We start from the raw sequence: 13,086 nt of genomic DNA, 5'->3' as shown, positions 1-13,086 counted from the left end.
CACAGAGCATCTCTATCAACTCTATCATATGCCTTCTCCAGATCCATAAATTGCTACATACAAATCCATTTGCTTTTCTAAGTATTTCTCACATACATTCTTCAAAGCAAACACCTGATCCACACATCCTCTACCACTTCTGAAACCACACTGCTCTTCCCCAATCTGATGCTCTGTACATGCCTTCACCCTCTCAATCAATACCCTCCCATATAATTTACCAGGAATACTCAACAAACTTGTACCTCTGTAATTTGAGCACTCACTCTTATCCCCTTTGCCTTTGTACAATGGCACTATGCACGCATTCCGCCAATCCTCAGGCACCTCACCATGAGTCATACATACATTAAATAACCTTACCAACCAGTCAACAATACAGTCACCCCCTTTTTTAATAAATTCCACTGCAATACCATCCAAACCTGCTGCCTTGCCGGCTTTCATCTTCCGCAAAGCTTTTACTACCTCTTCTCTGTTTACCAAATCATTTTCCCTAACCCTCTCACTTTGCACACCACCTTGACCCAAACACCCTATATCTGCCACTCTGTCATCAGACACATTCAACAAACCTTCAAAATACTCATTCCATCTCCTCCTCACATCACCACTACTTGTTATCACCTCCCCATTTACGCCCTTCACTGAAGTTCCCATTTGCTCCCTTGTCTTACGCACCCTATTTACCTCCTTCCAGAACATCTTTTTATTCTCCCTAAAATTTACTGATAGTCTCTCACCCCAACTCTCATTTGCCCTTTTTTTCACCTCTTGCACCTTTCTCTTGACCTCCTGTCTCTTTCTTTTATACTTCTCCCACTCAATTGCATTTTTTCCCTGCAAAAATCGTCCAAATGCCTCTCTCTTCTCTTTCACTAATACTCTTACTTCTTCATCCCACCACTCACTACCCTTTCTAAACAGCCCACCTCCCACTCTTCTCATGCCACAAGCATCTTTTGCGCAATCCATCACTGATTCCCTAAATACATCCCATTCCTCCCCCACTCCCCTTACTTCCATTGTTCTCACCTTTTTCCATTCTGTATTTCATATTGTGATATATTCTGTAATATCAACATTTAAACTGTTTTGTGTGTTGATTTTTTTCTGTACATTTCAAAACTGCATTCAGAAAAATCAATGATATTTGGAGCACACTGAAAAACAAAAAGCAGTTGAGGAAAGGTGTTAACCACACATTCTGTGATAACTTCCCATTGATCCTCAGGGTCCATCTTTCAATCAGTTAGCAGTCTCCACTCTGTGTGATGATTTTATTGTTTCTTATCTGTCAGTACCACCATAGCTCATATTGTCTCAGTTCATATATAGGTAGGATGTCTCTGGCTTTGCTGGTTTTTCATGCATCCACCTTACCTTGACTAAGTATCCCTTCAGATTTGGTTAGGATGTTGTGTATACATGTGATTGACTTGTTTATTTAACTTGTAGAGTTCATGTACCATTCATGAAGGCTACTTAACCATATGTGCTCACTTAGATCTGTTTATGGCTGTTAATGTGTTTGTACCTCTTTTTATATGGTTAGTTCGTATATACCTTAACATAATGTATACACTTATTGCATTCTTAACCTTGGCGAACATTGCTTGAAATCAGTACACTTCCTCTTTAGTAGCTGAAGTCTGTGTGTTTACTTCCTTCCAATGCACTTTTTTTTTCATGTTTTTGTTGTTGTCATTATTCTTTCCTTAGGAAGTTTTCAGTGTATGGACCCTTTACAGAGGAAGTACACAGAGTTAGGGATTAGATGAGGGTTGTACTAAAATGATGATGCTGATTTAGATTTTTGGGGTCATGCCATCTGATGAAACTTTCAGGATACATGTAGGTGTGAGGCAGGGCTTTATATATTTGAATGCAAAGGTGAGAAATGTGGCAGTTGAGAATATAATTGGCGTACATGGGGGTGTTCAGTGTTGTAAATAGAAATGGTGAAGAGCTTGTAGATTTGTGTGCTGAAAAAGGACTGGTGATTGGGAATACCTGGTTTAAAAAGAGAGATATGCATAAGTATATGTATGTAAGTAGGAGAGATGGCCAGAGAGTGTTATTAGATTACATGTTAATTGACGAGCGTGTGAAAGAGAGACTTTTGGATGTTGATTTGCTGAGGGAGCAGCTGGAGGGATGTCTGATCATTATATTATGGAGGCGAAGGTGAAGATTTGTAGAGGTTTTCAGAAAAGAAGAGAGAATGTTGGAGTGAAGAGAGCGGTGAGAGTAGGTGAGCTTGGGAAGGAGGAAGTACCAGGAGAGATTGAGTGCAGAATGGCAAAAGATGAGAGCAAATGACATAAGGGGAGTTGGGGAGGAATGAGATGTATTTAGGGAAGCAGTGTTAGCTTGCACAAAAGATGTCTGTGGCATGAGAAAGGTGGGAGGAGGGCAGATTAGAAAGGGTAGTGAGTGGTGGGATGAAGTGAGATTGTTAGTGAAAGAGAATAGAGGCATTTGGATGATTTTTGCTGGGAAATAGTGCATATGATTAGGAGATGTGTAAAAGAAAGATGGACGAGGTCGAAAGAGGTACAAGAGGTGAAAAAGAGGGCAAATGAGAGTTGAGCTGAGAGAGTATCATTAAATTTTAGGGAGAATAAAAAGATGTTTTGGAAGCAGGTAAATAAAGTGTGTAAGACAAGAGAACAAATGGGAACATCAGTGAAGTGGGGGCAAATGGGGAGTTAATAACAAGTAGTGGTGAAGTGAGAGGGAGATGGAGTGAGTATTTTGAAGGTTTGTTGAATATGTTTGATGATAGAGTGGCAGATATAGGGTGTTTTGGTCGAGGTGGTGTACAGAGTGAGAGGATTAGGGAGAATGGTTTGACACACAGAGAAGAGGTATTGAAGCTTTGCGGAACATGAAAGCTGGCAAGACGGCAGATTTGGATGGTATTGCTGTGGAATTTATTAAAAAAGGGGGTGACTGTGTTGTTGACTGGTTGGTGAGGATATTCAATGTTTGTATGGTTCATGGTGAAGTGCCTGAGGATTGGTGGGGTGGAATGCATGCATAGTGCCATTATACAAAGGCAAAGGGGATAAAGGTAAGTTTTCAAATTACAGAGGTATAAGTTTGTTGAGTATTCCTGTGAAATTATGTAGGAGGGTATTGATTGAAAGGATGAAGGCTTGTACAGAGCATAAGATTGGGGAAAAGCAATGTGTTTTCAGAAGTGGTAGAGGATGTGTGGATCAGGTGTTTGCTTTGAAGAAAGTATATGTGAAATACTTAGAAAAACAGATGGATTTGTATGTAGCAATTATGGATCTGGAGAATGCATATGATAGAGTTGATAGAGATACTCTGTGGAAGGTATTAAGAGTATATGGTGTGGAAGGTAAGCTGTTAGAAGCAATGAAAATTTTTTAACAAGGATGTAAGGCATGTGTACGAGAAGGAAGAGAGGAGAGTGATTGGTTCCCAGTGAATGTTGGTTTGCGGCAGGGGTGCGTGATGTCTCCATGGTTGTTTAATTTGTTTATGGATGGGGTTGATAGGGAGGTGAATGCAAGAGTTTTGAAGAGAGGAGCAAGTATGCAGTCTTTTGTGGATGAGAGAGCTTAGGAAGTGCGTCAGTTGTTGTTCGCTGATGATACAGCACTGGTGGCTGATTCGGGTGAGAAACTGAAGAAGTTGGTGACTGAGTTTGGTAAAGTGTGTGAAAGAAGAAAGCTGAGAGTAAATGTGAATAAGAGCAAGGTTATTAGGTACAGTAGGTTTGAGGGACAAGAAAATTGGAAGGTAAGTTTGAATGGAGAAAAACTGGAGGAAGTGAAGTGTTTTAGATATCTGGGAGTGGATTTGACAGTGGATGGAACCATGGAAGTGGAAGTGAGTCACAGGGTGGGGGAGGTGGCGAAGGTTCTGAGAGTGTTGAAGAATGTGTGGAAGGCGAGAATGTTATCTCGGAGAGCAAAAATGGGTATGTTTGAAGGGTGGTTCCAACAATGTTATATAGTTGTGAGGCATGGGCTATAGATTGGGTTGTGCAGAGGAGGGTAGATGTGCTGGAAGTGAGATGTTTGAGGACAGTATGTAGTGTGAGGTGGTTTGATTGAGTAAGTAATGAAAGGGTAAGAGAGATGTGTGGTAATAAAAAGAGTGTGGTTGAGATAGCAGAAGAGTGTGTATTGAAATGGTTTGGTCTCAAGGAGAGAATGAGGGAGGAAAGATTGATAAAGAGGATATATGTGTCAGAGGTGGAGGGAACGAGAAGTGGGAAACCAAATTGGAGGTGGAAAGATGGAGTGAAAAAGATTTTTGAGCGATCGGAGCCTGAACATACAGGAGGGTGAAAGGCATGCAAGGAATAGAGTAAATTGGAACGATGATAAAAAATGATAGATATTCTATTCTATTATACTTTGTCGCTGTCTCCCGCGTTACTGAGGTAGCGCAAGGAAACAGATGAAAGAATGGCCCAACCGACCCACATACACATGTATATAGATAAACGCCCACACATGCACATATACATACCTGTACATTTCAACGTATACATACATATAAATACACAGACATATACATATATACACGCACATATTCATACTTGCTGCCTTCATTCATTCCCGCCGCCACCCCACCATACATGAAATGGCACCCCCCTCCCCCTATGTGTGTGCAAGGTGTTGCTAGGAAAAGACAACAAAGGCTACATTCATTCACACTCAGTCTGTTTTTGGTGGTACTGTGTTTTTTGCCTATAGTGAAGAGGAGTTGCAGAAGGTTGTGTTTTACATTGTGTGTAAGCATAGGCGATTGAAGGTAAGTGTAGCCAATTGAAAGTAAATGCAAGTAAAAGTACAGTAATGGTGTTTGAAAGGAAATAGATTGAAAGTATAGATTTTGTAAAACCAAATAAGTGAAAGAAGGAAGTGTACGAAATGTGCTTTGGATATGAGGGGAAAGAGACTGGAAGAAGTGAGAGAATTTCAGTATCTAGAAGCTGGCTTGGGTAAGTGTTGTGATATGGAAAGAGAAACAAGGGACAAGAGCAGTATAGGGTAAAGTAGTAGAGTCATTGGGTCCCTTTATATAGTAATGAAGGCTGGAGGTGTAAGTATGGAAGTGAAGAGAGGCTTATGGGACAGCATCGTCCTCCCAACCCTGACCCGTGGAGCTGAAACATGAACATGTAACAAGTGACAGAGGTCAAGAATCCAGGCTTTGGAACTGATGTATTTGAGAAGAACATGTGGAGTGACTAGATGGAATGAAGAAAGAAATGAAAGGGTGTATGAGAGATGTTGTGTGGCAGGTATTGCAAAGGGAGTTAACTGCGGAGTGGGAGAATGGGTGAAATGTGATACTTTGAGGTGGTTTGGGCATGTGGAAAGATTGCAAGACTTGGAAAGTGTATGATAGTACAATTAAAGGAGTTGGTATGAGTGGGAGACCCTCTGTGACATGGTCAAATAGGGTGGAGGAATACTGGAGGGAGAGAAATAGGGGAAGAATGCATTGAATGGTGTATATGAGGGAGGCATGTAAGGACAAGGTTAAGTGGAGACCGTGGCCACCCCTTGATGGGAATTCCTTGGGAGTATGGGCAATAGAGATATAGATAGATAGATAGCCATGTGTGGTTGAATGTCAGTCAGTCAGGTCATCACTTTAATGGTTTTGTTCTGTGGATTGTGAATGACATTTAGGTAAAGATGAGATTCCCTCAGCTCAATATTTTTTTTTCTTTCTTTTTTTAAGAGTGCCTTATGGATAAAAAGCTCCCCTCAATGTGTCAGATTGGGTAGGATGGAATCACTTGTTTCATAGTTTGGGAGCTCCACACCTTTACTATTATTTTTTGATTAGCATAGGGCACCAGGGTCACTCCATGGGTAAGAATATAGGTAACCTTTATTAATGTTATGCTTCTCATAGAAATAGAATTTGTTTATATAGAAAGGCTTTTTTCTCCAGGGTATCTTAGGTCCATGTTTTATAAGTTTATAGGTATTCACATGTCATTTGAGATCATTTCATTTTCCCATACATACTGCATATAGGTTTATAGATGGAAACTAAAACAAAAGGTTCTAGGCCCAGCTAGTGTAACAATAATTGCTAGCTTAACCATTTTTCCCCAGAGGGTGAGTTCTGCAAGTCAGTGTTGTTTTGGTCCTTGACTTCGGTGTAGATGTCTAGATACTCATGGTTACACTCAGGTGGTATGCATCTAAGGTTGAACCCATAAAACTGGATTTGTGCCCTCTCTCCTGGGGCAGCTACAAAGGTGTAGATGCATTGGCAGCCATGTCCTTCAGGATTTAGTAGTTCTGGAGCTTCAAAGTATCCTTCCCATAGCCCATTCTTGCTACTGATGATATTTTGATCACACTCCTGGCTCGAAAACTAGAAATGCTCTTCTCAGTACCTTTTTATTCACCTTTGAGCTACCTAGTCAGGTAGACCATGTTATGCAAAACCCAAATCACCTATTGTATTATGGGGATAGCCATCCTTTTTCAGTGATGGCTTGCCCATCCAACAGGATAAAGTGGACCCCCTCTGCCACCACCACCACTACCATCACTCCCAGTATCCTCCTAGAGTGCCAGTGATAGTAATAGAATAGAAGAAAAGGCAAGATGGGATCTTATCCTGTGTCTTAATGATGGACAAGCACATTCCATATTCCAGAACCACCACATAGGGGTATGAAGATTGATTGGTGATTTCTGACAAAATCATTTACTAACTAGTTTATCATTGATATGCTAGGATACACATTAGAAGGAGGTTTTTCATTGCTTGATTCACCTAGTTTGGGTACCATGGTTATGTATCAGTTGTTTATTATAGATATGATACATGAGAGGAGTTTGAGCCAGTGCCCTCAATATACAGTGCCCACCAATGAAGTAGGCTCAAGTGGGTGCAGCATAACCATCAAGGATAAATGTGAAATAAAACCATGAATACTGTGTATTCATCCCCAACTATTACTTAATTGGTTACCCATTCATCTTTACTATTTTTTTTTCTATTATACTTAGTCGCTGTCTCCTGCATTAGCTAGGTAGCCCAAGGAAACAGACGAAAGAATGGCACAACCCACCCACTCATGCATATACATAAATGCCCACACATGCACATAGACATATCTGTACATTTCAATATATACATACATGTGCTTATATACACATGTGTATATTCACATATATACACATGTGTATATTCACACTTGCTGCCTTCATCCATTCCCATCACCACCCCACCACACATGAAACAGTACCCCCTCCCCTGTGCATGGGCAAAGTAGTGTTAGGAAAAGACATCAAAGGCCACATTCATTCACACTCAGCAAGATTCTGAAGCCATTTAAGGTCCATTTTTGCCCAGATTTCATGAATGGTTGCCTCCACCTTAGAGAGCGATGAATTATCCCTGTTATGTAATTTCCTTTTCATAAGCACCCTCAAATTTTCTGTTGTATTCACATCCATTAAATTCCAGGGATGGTCACTGTAAGACTCTACTACACAGTCCTTAAGCCAGCTAGTAATTAGTTTGGCAGTGTGGCAGGGAGCCCATCATACATGAACACTTCGGTCTTGCACTTTTTGAACGAATCTGGTAACTATGTCTATCCATAGTTTTATACTTTGGCAACACTACAAGTTCCCAACACCATGATAACTGAAACATTCCCATACCATAAGTGAAGCAGGGAACTTTACAATGCTGAGGGGTCAAATAGATCGCAGCTTGGTCGACTTTACACATGTCCACCATGGCTCCCTGTCATAGAAAAGGTAGACATCACGTCATAAGACACTTTTCTTTAGGTGCTTATGGGTTACAATGGTTTTGGATGCTACCATTGGGCAAAGAACTGATGTGATGGACAGAGTGGCATGTCCAGCATTGGCACCCTGCTGTACATGGCAATTTGGGCTCGAATTTTATCACAATGGCTCATCTTACAATAAAAGAATTAGGAATGATTTAGGTGCTCGCACTATATTTTTTTTTTTTATTATACTTTGTCGCTGTCTCCCGCGTTTGCGAGGTAGCGCAAGGAAACAGACGAAAGAAATGGCCCAACCCCCCCCCCCGCCATACACTTGTATATACATACGTCCACACACGCAAATATACATACCTACACAGCTTTCCATGGTTTACCCCAGACGCTTCACATGCCTTGATTCAATCCACAGACAGCACGTCAACCCCGGTATACCACATCGCTCCAATTCACTCTATTCCTTGCGCTCCTTTCACCCTCCTGCATGTTCAGGCCCCGATCACACAAAATCTTTTTCACTCCATCTTTCCACCTCCAATTTGGTCTCCCTCTTCTCCTGGTTCCCTCCACCTCCGACACATATATCCTCTTGGTCAATCTTTCCTCACTCATTCTCTCCATGTGCCCAAACCACTTCAAAACACCCTCTTCTGCTCTCTCAACCACGCTCTTTTTATTTCCACACATCTCTCTTACCCTTACGTTACTCACTCGATCAAACCACCTCACACCACACATTGTCCTCAAACATCTCATTTCCAGCACATCCATCCTCCTGCGCACAACTCTATCCATAGCCCACGCCTCGCAACCATACAACATTGTTGGAACCACTATTCCTTCAAACATACCCATTTTTGCTTTCCGAGATAATGTTCTCGACTTCCACACATTCTTCAAGGCCCCCAGAATTTTCGCCCCCTCCCCCACCCTATGATCCACTTCCGCTTCCATGGTTCCATCCGCTGCCAGATCAACTCCCAGATATCTAAAACACTTCACTTCCTCCAGTTTTACTCCATTCAAACTCACCTCCCAATTGACTTGACCCTCAACCCTACTGTACCTAATAACCTTGCTCTTATTCACATTTACTCTTACCTTTCTTCTTCCACACACTTTACCAAACTCAGTCACCAGCTTCTGCAGTTTCTCACATGAATCAGCCACCAGCGCTGTATCATCAGCGAACAACAACTGACTCACTTCCCAAGCTCTCTCATCCCCAACAGACTTCAATACTTGCCCCTCTTTCCAAAACTCTTGCATTTACCTCCCTAACAACCCCATCCATAAACAAATTAAACAACCATGGAGACATCACACACCCCTGCCGCAAACCTACATTCACTGAGAACCAATCACTTTCCTCTCTTCCTACACGTACCCATGCCTTACATCCTCGATAAAAACTTTTCACTGCTTCTAACAACTTTCCTCCCACACCATATGTTCTTAATACCTTCCACAGAGCATCTCTATCAACTCTATCATATGCCTTCTCCAGATCCATAAATGCTACATACAAATCCATTTGCTTTTCTAAGTATTTCTCACATACATTCTTCAAAGCAAACACCTGATCCACACACCCTCTACCACTTCTGAAACCACACTGCTCTTCCCCAATCTGATGCTCTGTACATGCCTTCACCCTCTCAATCAATACCCTCCCATATAATTTACCAGGAATGCTCAACAAACTTATACCTCTGTAATTTGAGCACTCACTCTTATCCCCTTTGCCTTTGTACAATGGCACTATGCACGCATTCCGCCAATCCTCAGGCACCTCACCATGAGTCATACATACATTAAATAACCTTACCAACCAGTCAACAATACAGTCACCCCCTTTTTTAATAAATTCCACTGCAATACCATCCAAACCTGCTGCCTTGCCGGCTTTCATCTTCCGCAAAGCTTTCACTACCTCTTCTCTGTTTACCAAATCATTTTCCCTAACCCTCTCACTTTGCACACCACCTCGACCAAAACACCCTATATCTGCCACTCTATCATCAAACACATTCAACAAACCTTCAAAATATTCACTCCATCTCCTTCTCACATCACCACTACTTGTTATCACCTCCCCATTTGCGCCCTTCACTGAAGTTCCCATTTGCTCCCTTGTCTTACGCACTTTATTTACCTCCTTCCAGAACATCTTTTTATTCTCCCTAAAATTTAATGATACTCTCTCACCCCAACTCTCATTTGCCCTTTTTTTCACCTCTTGCACCTTTCTCTTGACCTCCTGTCTCTTTCTTTTATACATCTCCCTCTCAATTGCATTTTTTCCCTGCAAAAATCGTCCAAATGCCTCTCTCTTCTCTTTCACTAATACTCTTACTTCTTCATCCCACCACTCACTACCCTTTCTAATCAACCCACCTCCCACTCTTCTCATGCCACAAGCATCTTTTGCGCAATCCATCACTGATTCCCTAAATACATCCCATTCCTCCCCCACTCCCCTTACTTCCATTGTTCTCACCTTTTTCCATTCTGTACTCAGTCTCTCCTGGTACTTCCTCACACAGGTCTCCTTCCCAAGCTCACTTACTCTCACCACCCTCTTCACCCCAACATTCACTCTTCTTTTCTGAAAACCCATACAAATCTTCACCTTATCCTCCACAAGATAATGATCAGACATCCCTCCAGTTGCACCTCTCAGCACATTAACATCCAAAAGTCTCTCTTTCGCACGCCTGTCAATTAACACGTAATCCAATAACACTCTCTGGCCATCTCTCCTACTTACATAAGTATACTTATGTATATCTCGCTTTTTAAACCAGGTATTCCCAATCATCAGTCCTTTTTCAGCACATAAATCTACAAGCTCTTCACCATTTCCATTTACAACACTGAACACCCCATGTATACCAATTATTCCCTCAACTGCCACATTACTCACCTTTGCATTCAAATCACCCATCACTATAACCCGGTCTCGTGCATCAAAACCACTAACACACTCATTCAGCTGCTCCCAAAACACTTGCCTCTCATGATCTTTCTTCTCATGCCCGGGTGCATATGCACCAATAATCACCCACCTCTCTCCATCAACTTTCAGTTTTACCCATATTAATCGAGAATTTACTTTCTTACATTCTATCGCATACTCCCACAACTCCTGTTTCAGGAGTATTGCTACTCCTTCCCTATATTAAGTTCATTATGTCAAATTGTGCTATTTCACTACTTAACTGTACCGTATCATATTTATTGGTTATAAGTTGAATCTCCTGAGCCAAAGATTATTGCAAATCCTAGAAAAGGCTTTCATATATTTCACCCATTTTCTCCTGTATTTTTCTGAATATGTAAATGATCATTTATTCATCCTTTGTGTATGAACGTACTGAAGAGAACTTTGTAGAAAATGTATATGAAAAATACAAGTTTCTGTAGCATTTATTGATTATAGGTTGAATGTTTTGAAACAAAGGTTATTGCATATGCTAGATGAAACTCATTTATTTCACCTATTTTCTTGTATACGTTTCTGCATATGCAGGTGATTATTAATTCATACAAGCATTAGGTAGGGGACATACTGATAGGTTTGTTTTGAAGAAGTATTTGGAAAAACACGATTTACCAAAGCATGCTATTGATCACAAGTGGAATGTTTTGAAACTAAAGGTTATTTCTAATGCAAGATAAGCCTTTTATTTGTCTCACCAATTTTCTTTGGTAGGTGGACCCTAGTGTGTCAGATATGACTCTTAAGGTAATGTTTATGCAGTTGTATCCTCTTGCTTTGTATGTTTTATCATAACCTTCCTACATCATGTTGGCATGCTCTCATGACACATGGAACAAAACAACCCTGGCGAGAGATGTAAGTTTTGAAATATGAAATGTTTTGGGATGGTGTTCTGTGCAAACTTTTCCCAGGATTTTGAGTCTCACCCTTTCTTTCTCATTCTTTGAAAACACCTTTTAAGTAGCTGACTGTCACCATCATTGGATTGATGTCTTTGTTCCAAGAATTATAAGGCAGGTGGGTATCAGTGGCCAGGGTACAACAGCATTATTAAGTGGAGGTTTCTGATTGTTCAAAGGGCAGATTCAGGCTGAGTTTTATGGCATTACTACTGAATAGATGTTTAATGAGGGATGAAAGGCATTTACCTCCCCAGAAGGTAAGGGATTGAGATTTATAACCCGTGAAGATCTGAGAACGTCTTTCATGGTTTGCAGGAAACCACCCAAAAGAAATGAAGTTTTCTGTTCCTCAGAATATATTATGTTTTCATTTAGGCAAGATTTTCTTTAAATAAGAATCTTTAAAAAACCAATGGAATTATGATAAGCAGATGTGAGAATAATTGTCGCCACAAGAATGGTTACATTTAGATAAAACCCAGTAAGGGCTTTAAAGTCCATTAGGAAAAATGTATGTAAAGTCAGAGCATTTTTTTTTTTTTTTCCAAGATCTCTGAGGTTTCTTTTTGTGCTTCATTTTAAGTTTACCCTTCTAGTTTGAAAAGACTATGTCATAAACCCTCTTTATGTGAGTGGATCGTACTGAAGAATATGGATAGACATATACTGTGTAACTCAGTTGGAAATATTTTTATGTGAATAGACACTTAATGTGTAACTCTGAAATATGTATGTGAATAGACACTTACTGTGTAATTCAGTTAGATGATAATGTGTAAGTCCTGCTAGATATAAAAAGCTGATGATATTTATCTTGCAAGTCATTTTCACAAAAATCTATTATGTTATTTTACTGAGAGAGAGGGGTGTGTTTGCAGTCTGTTGGGGATGAGAGGGCTTGGGAAGTGAGTCAGTTGTTGTTCACTGATGATACAGTGCTGGTGGCTGGTTCAGGTGAGAAACTGCAGAAGTTGGTAACTGAGTATGGTAAAGTGTGCGAAAGAAGAAAGCTGAGAGTAAATGTGAATAAGAGCAAGATTATAAGGTTCAGTAGGGTTGAGGGACAAGTAAATTGGGAGGTAAGTTTGAATGGAGAAAAACTGGAGAAAGTGAAGTGTTTTAGATATCTGGGAGTGGATTTGGCACCGGATGGCACCATGGAAGCAAAAGTGAGTCACGGGTGGGGGAAGGAGCGAAGTTTCTGGGAGCTATGAAGAATGTGTGGAGGGCGAGAACATTATCTCGGAGAGCAAAAATGGGTATGTTTGAAGGAATAGTGGTTCCAACAATGTTACATGGTTGTGAGGCTTGGGCAATAGATAGGGTTGTGCGGAGGAGGGTGGATGTCCTGGAAATGAGATGTTTGAGGACAATATGTGGTGTTAAGTGGTTTGATT

At 40.8% G+C, this 13,086-nt stretch overlaps 1 protein-coding gene across 4 annotated transcripts in view; it reads left to right on the top strand.

Annotated features, from left to right (window-relative positions):
• LOC139761845 (U2 snRNP-associated SURP motif-containing protein) overlaps positions 1-13,086 on the top strand; it is a 434,305-nt gene that overhangs the window by 397,744 nt on the left and 23,475 nt on the right. The window lies entirely within an intron of this gene.

Source organism: Panulirus ornatus, chromosome 3 (assembly GCF_036320965.1).
Source record: "Panulirus ornatus isolate Po-2019 chromosome 3, ASM3632096v1, whole genome shotgun sequence".
Taxonomy (NCBI): Eukaryota; Metazoa; Arthropoda; class Malacostraca; order Decapoda; family Palinuridae; genus Panulirus; species Panulirus ornatus.
This window is presented reverse-complemented; position numbering and strand designations above follow the sequence as displayed.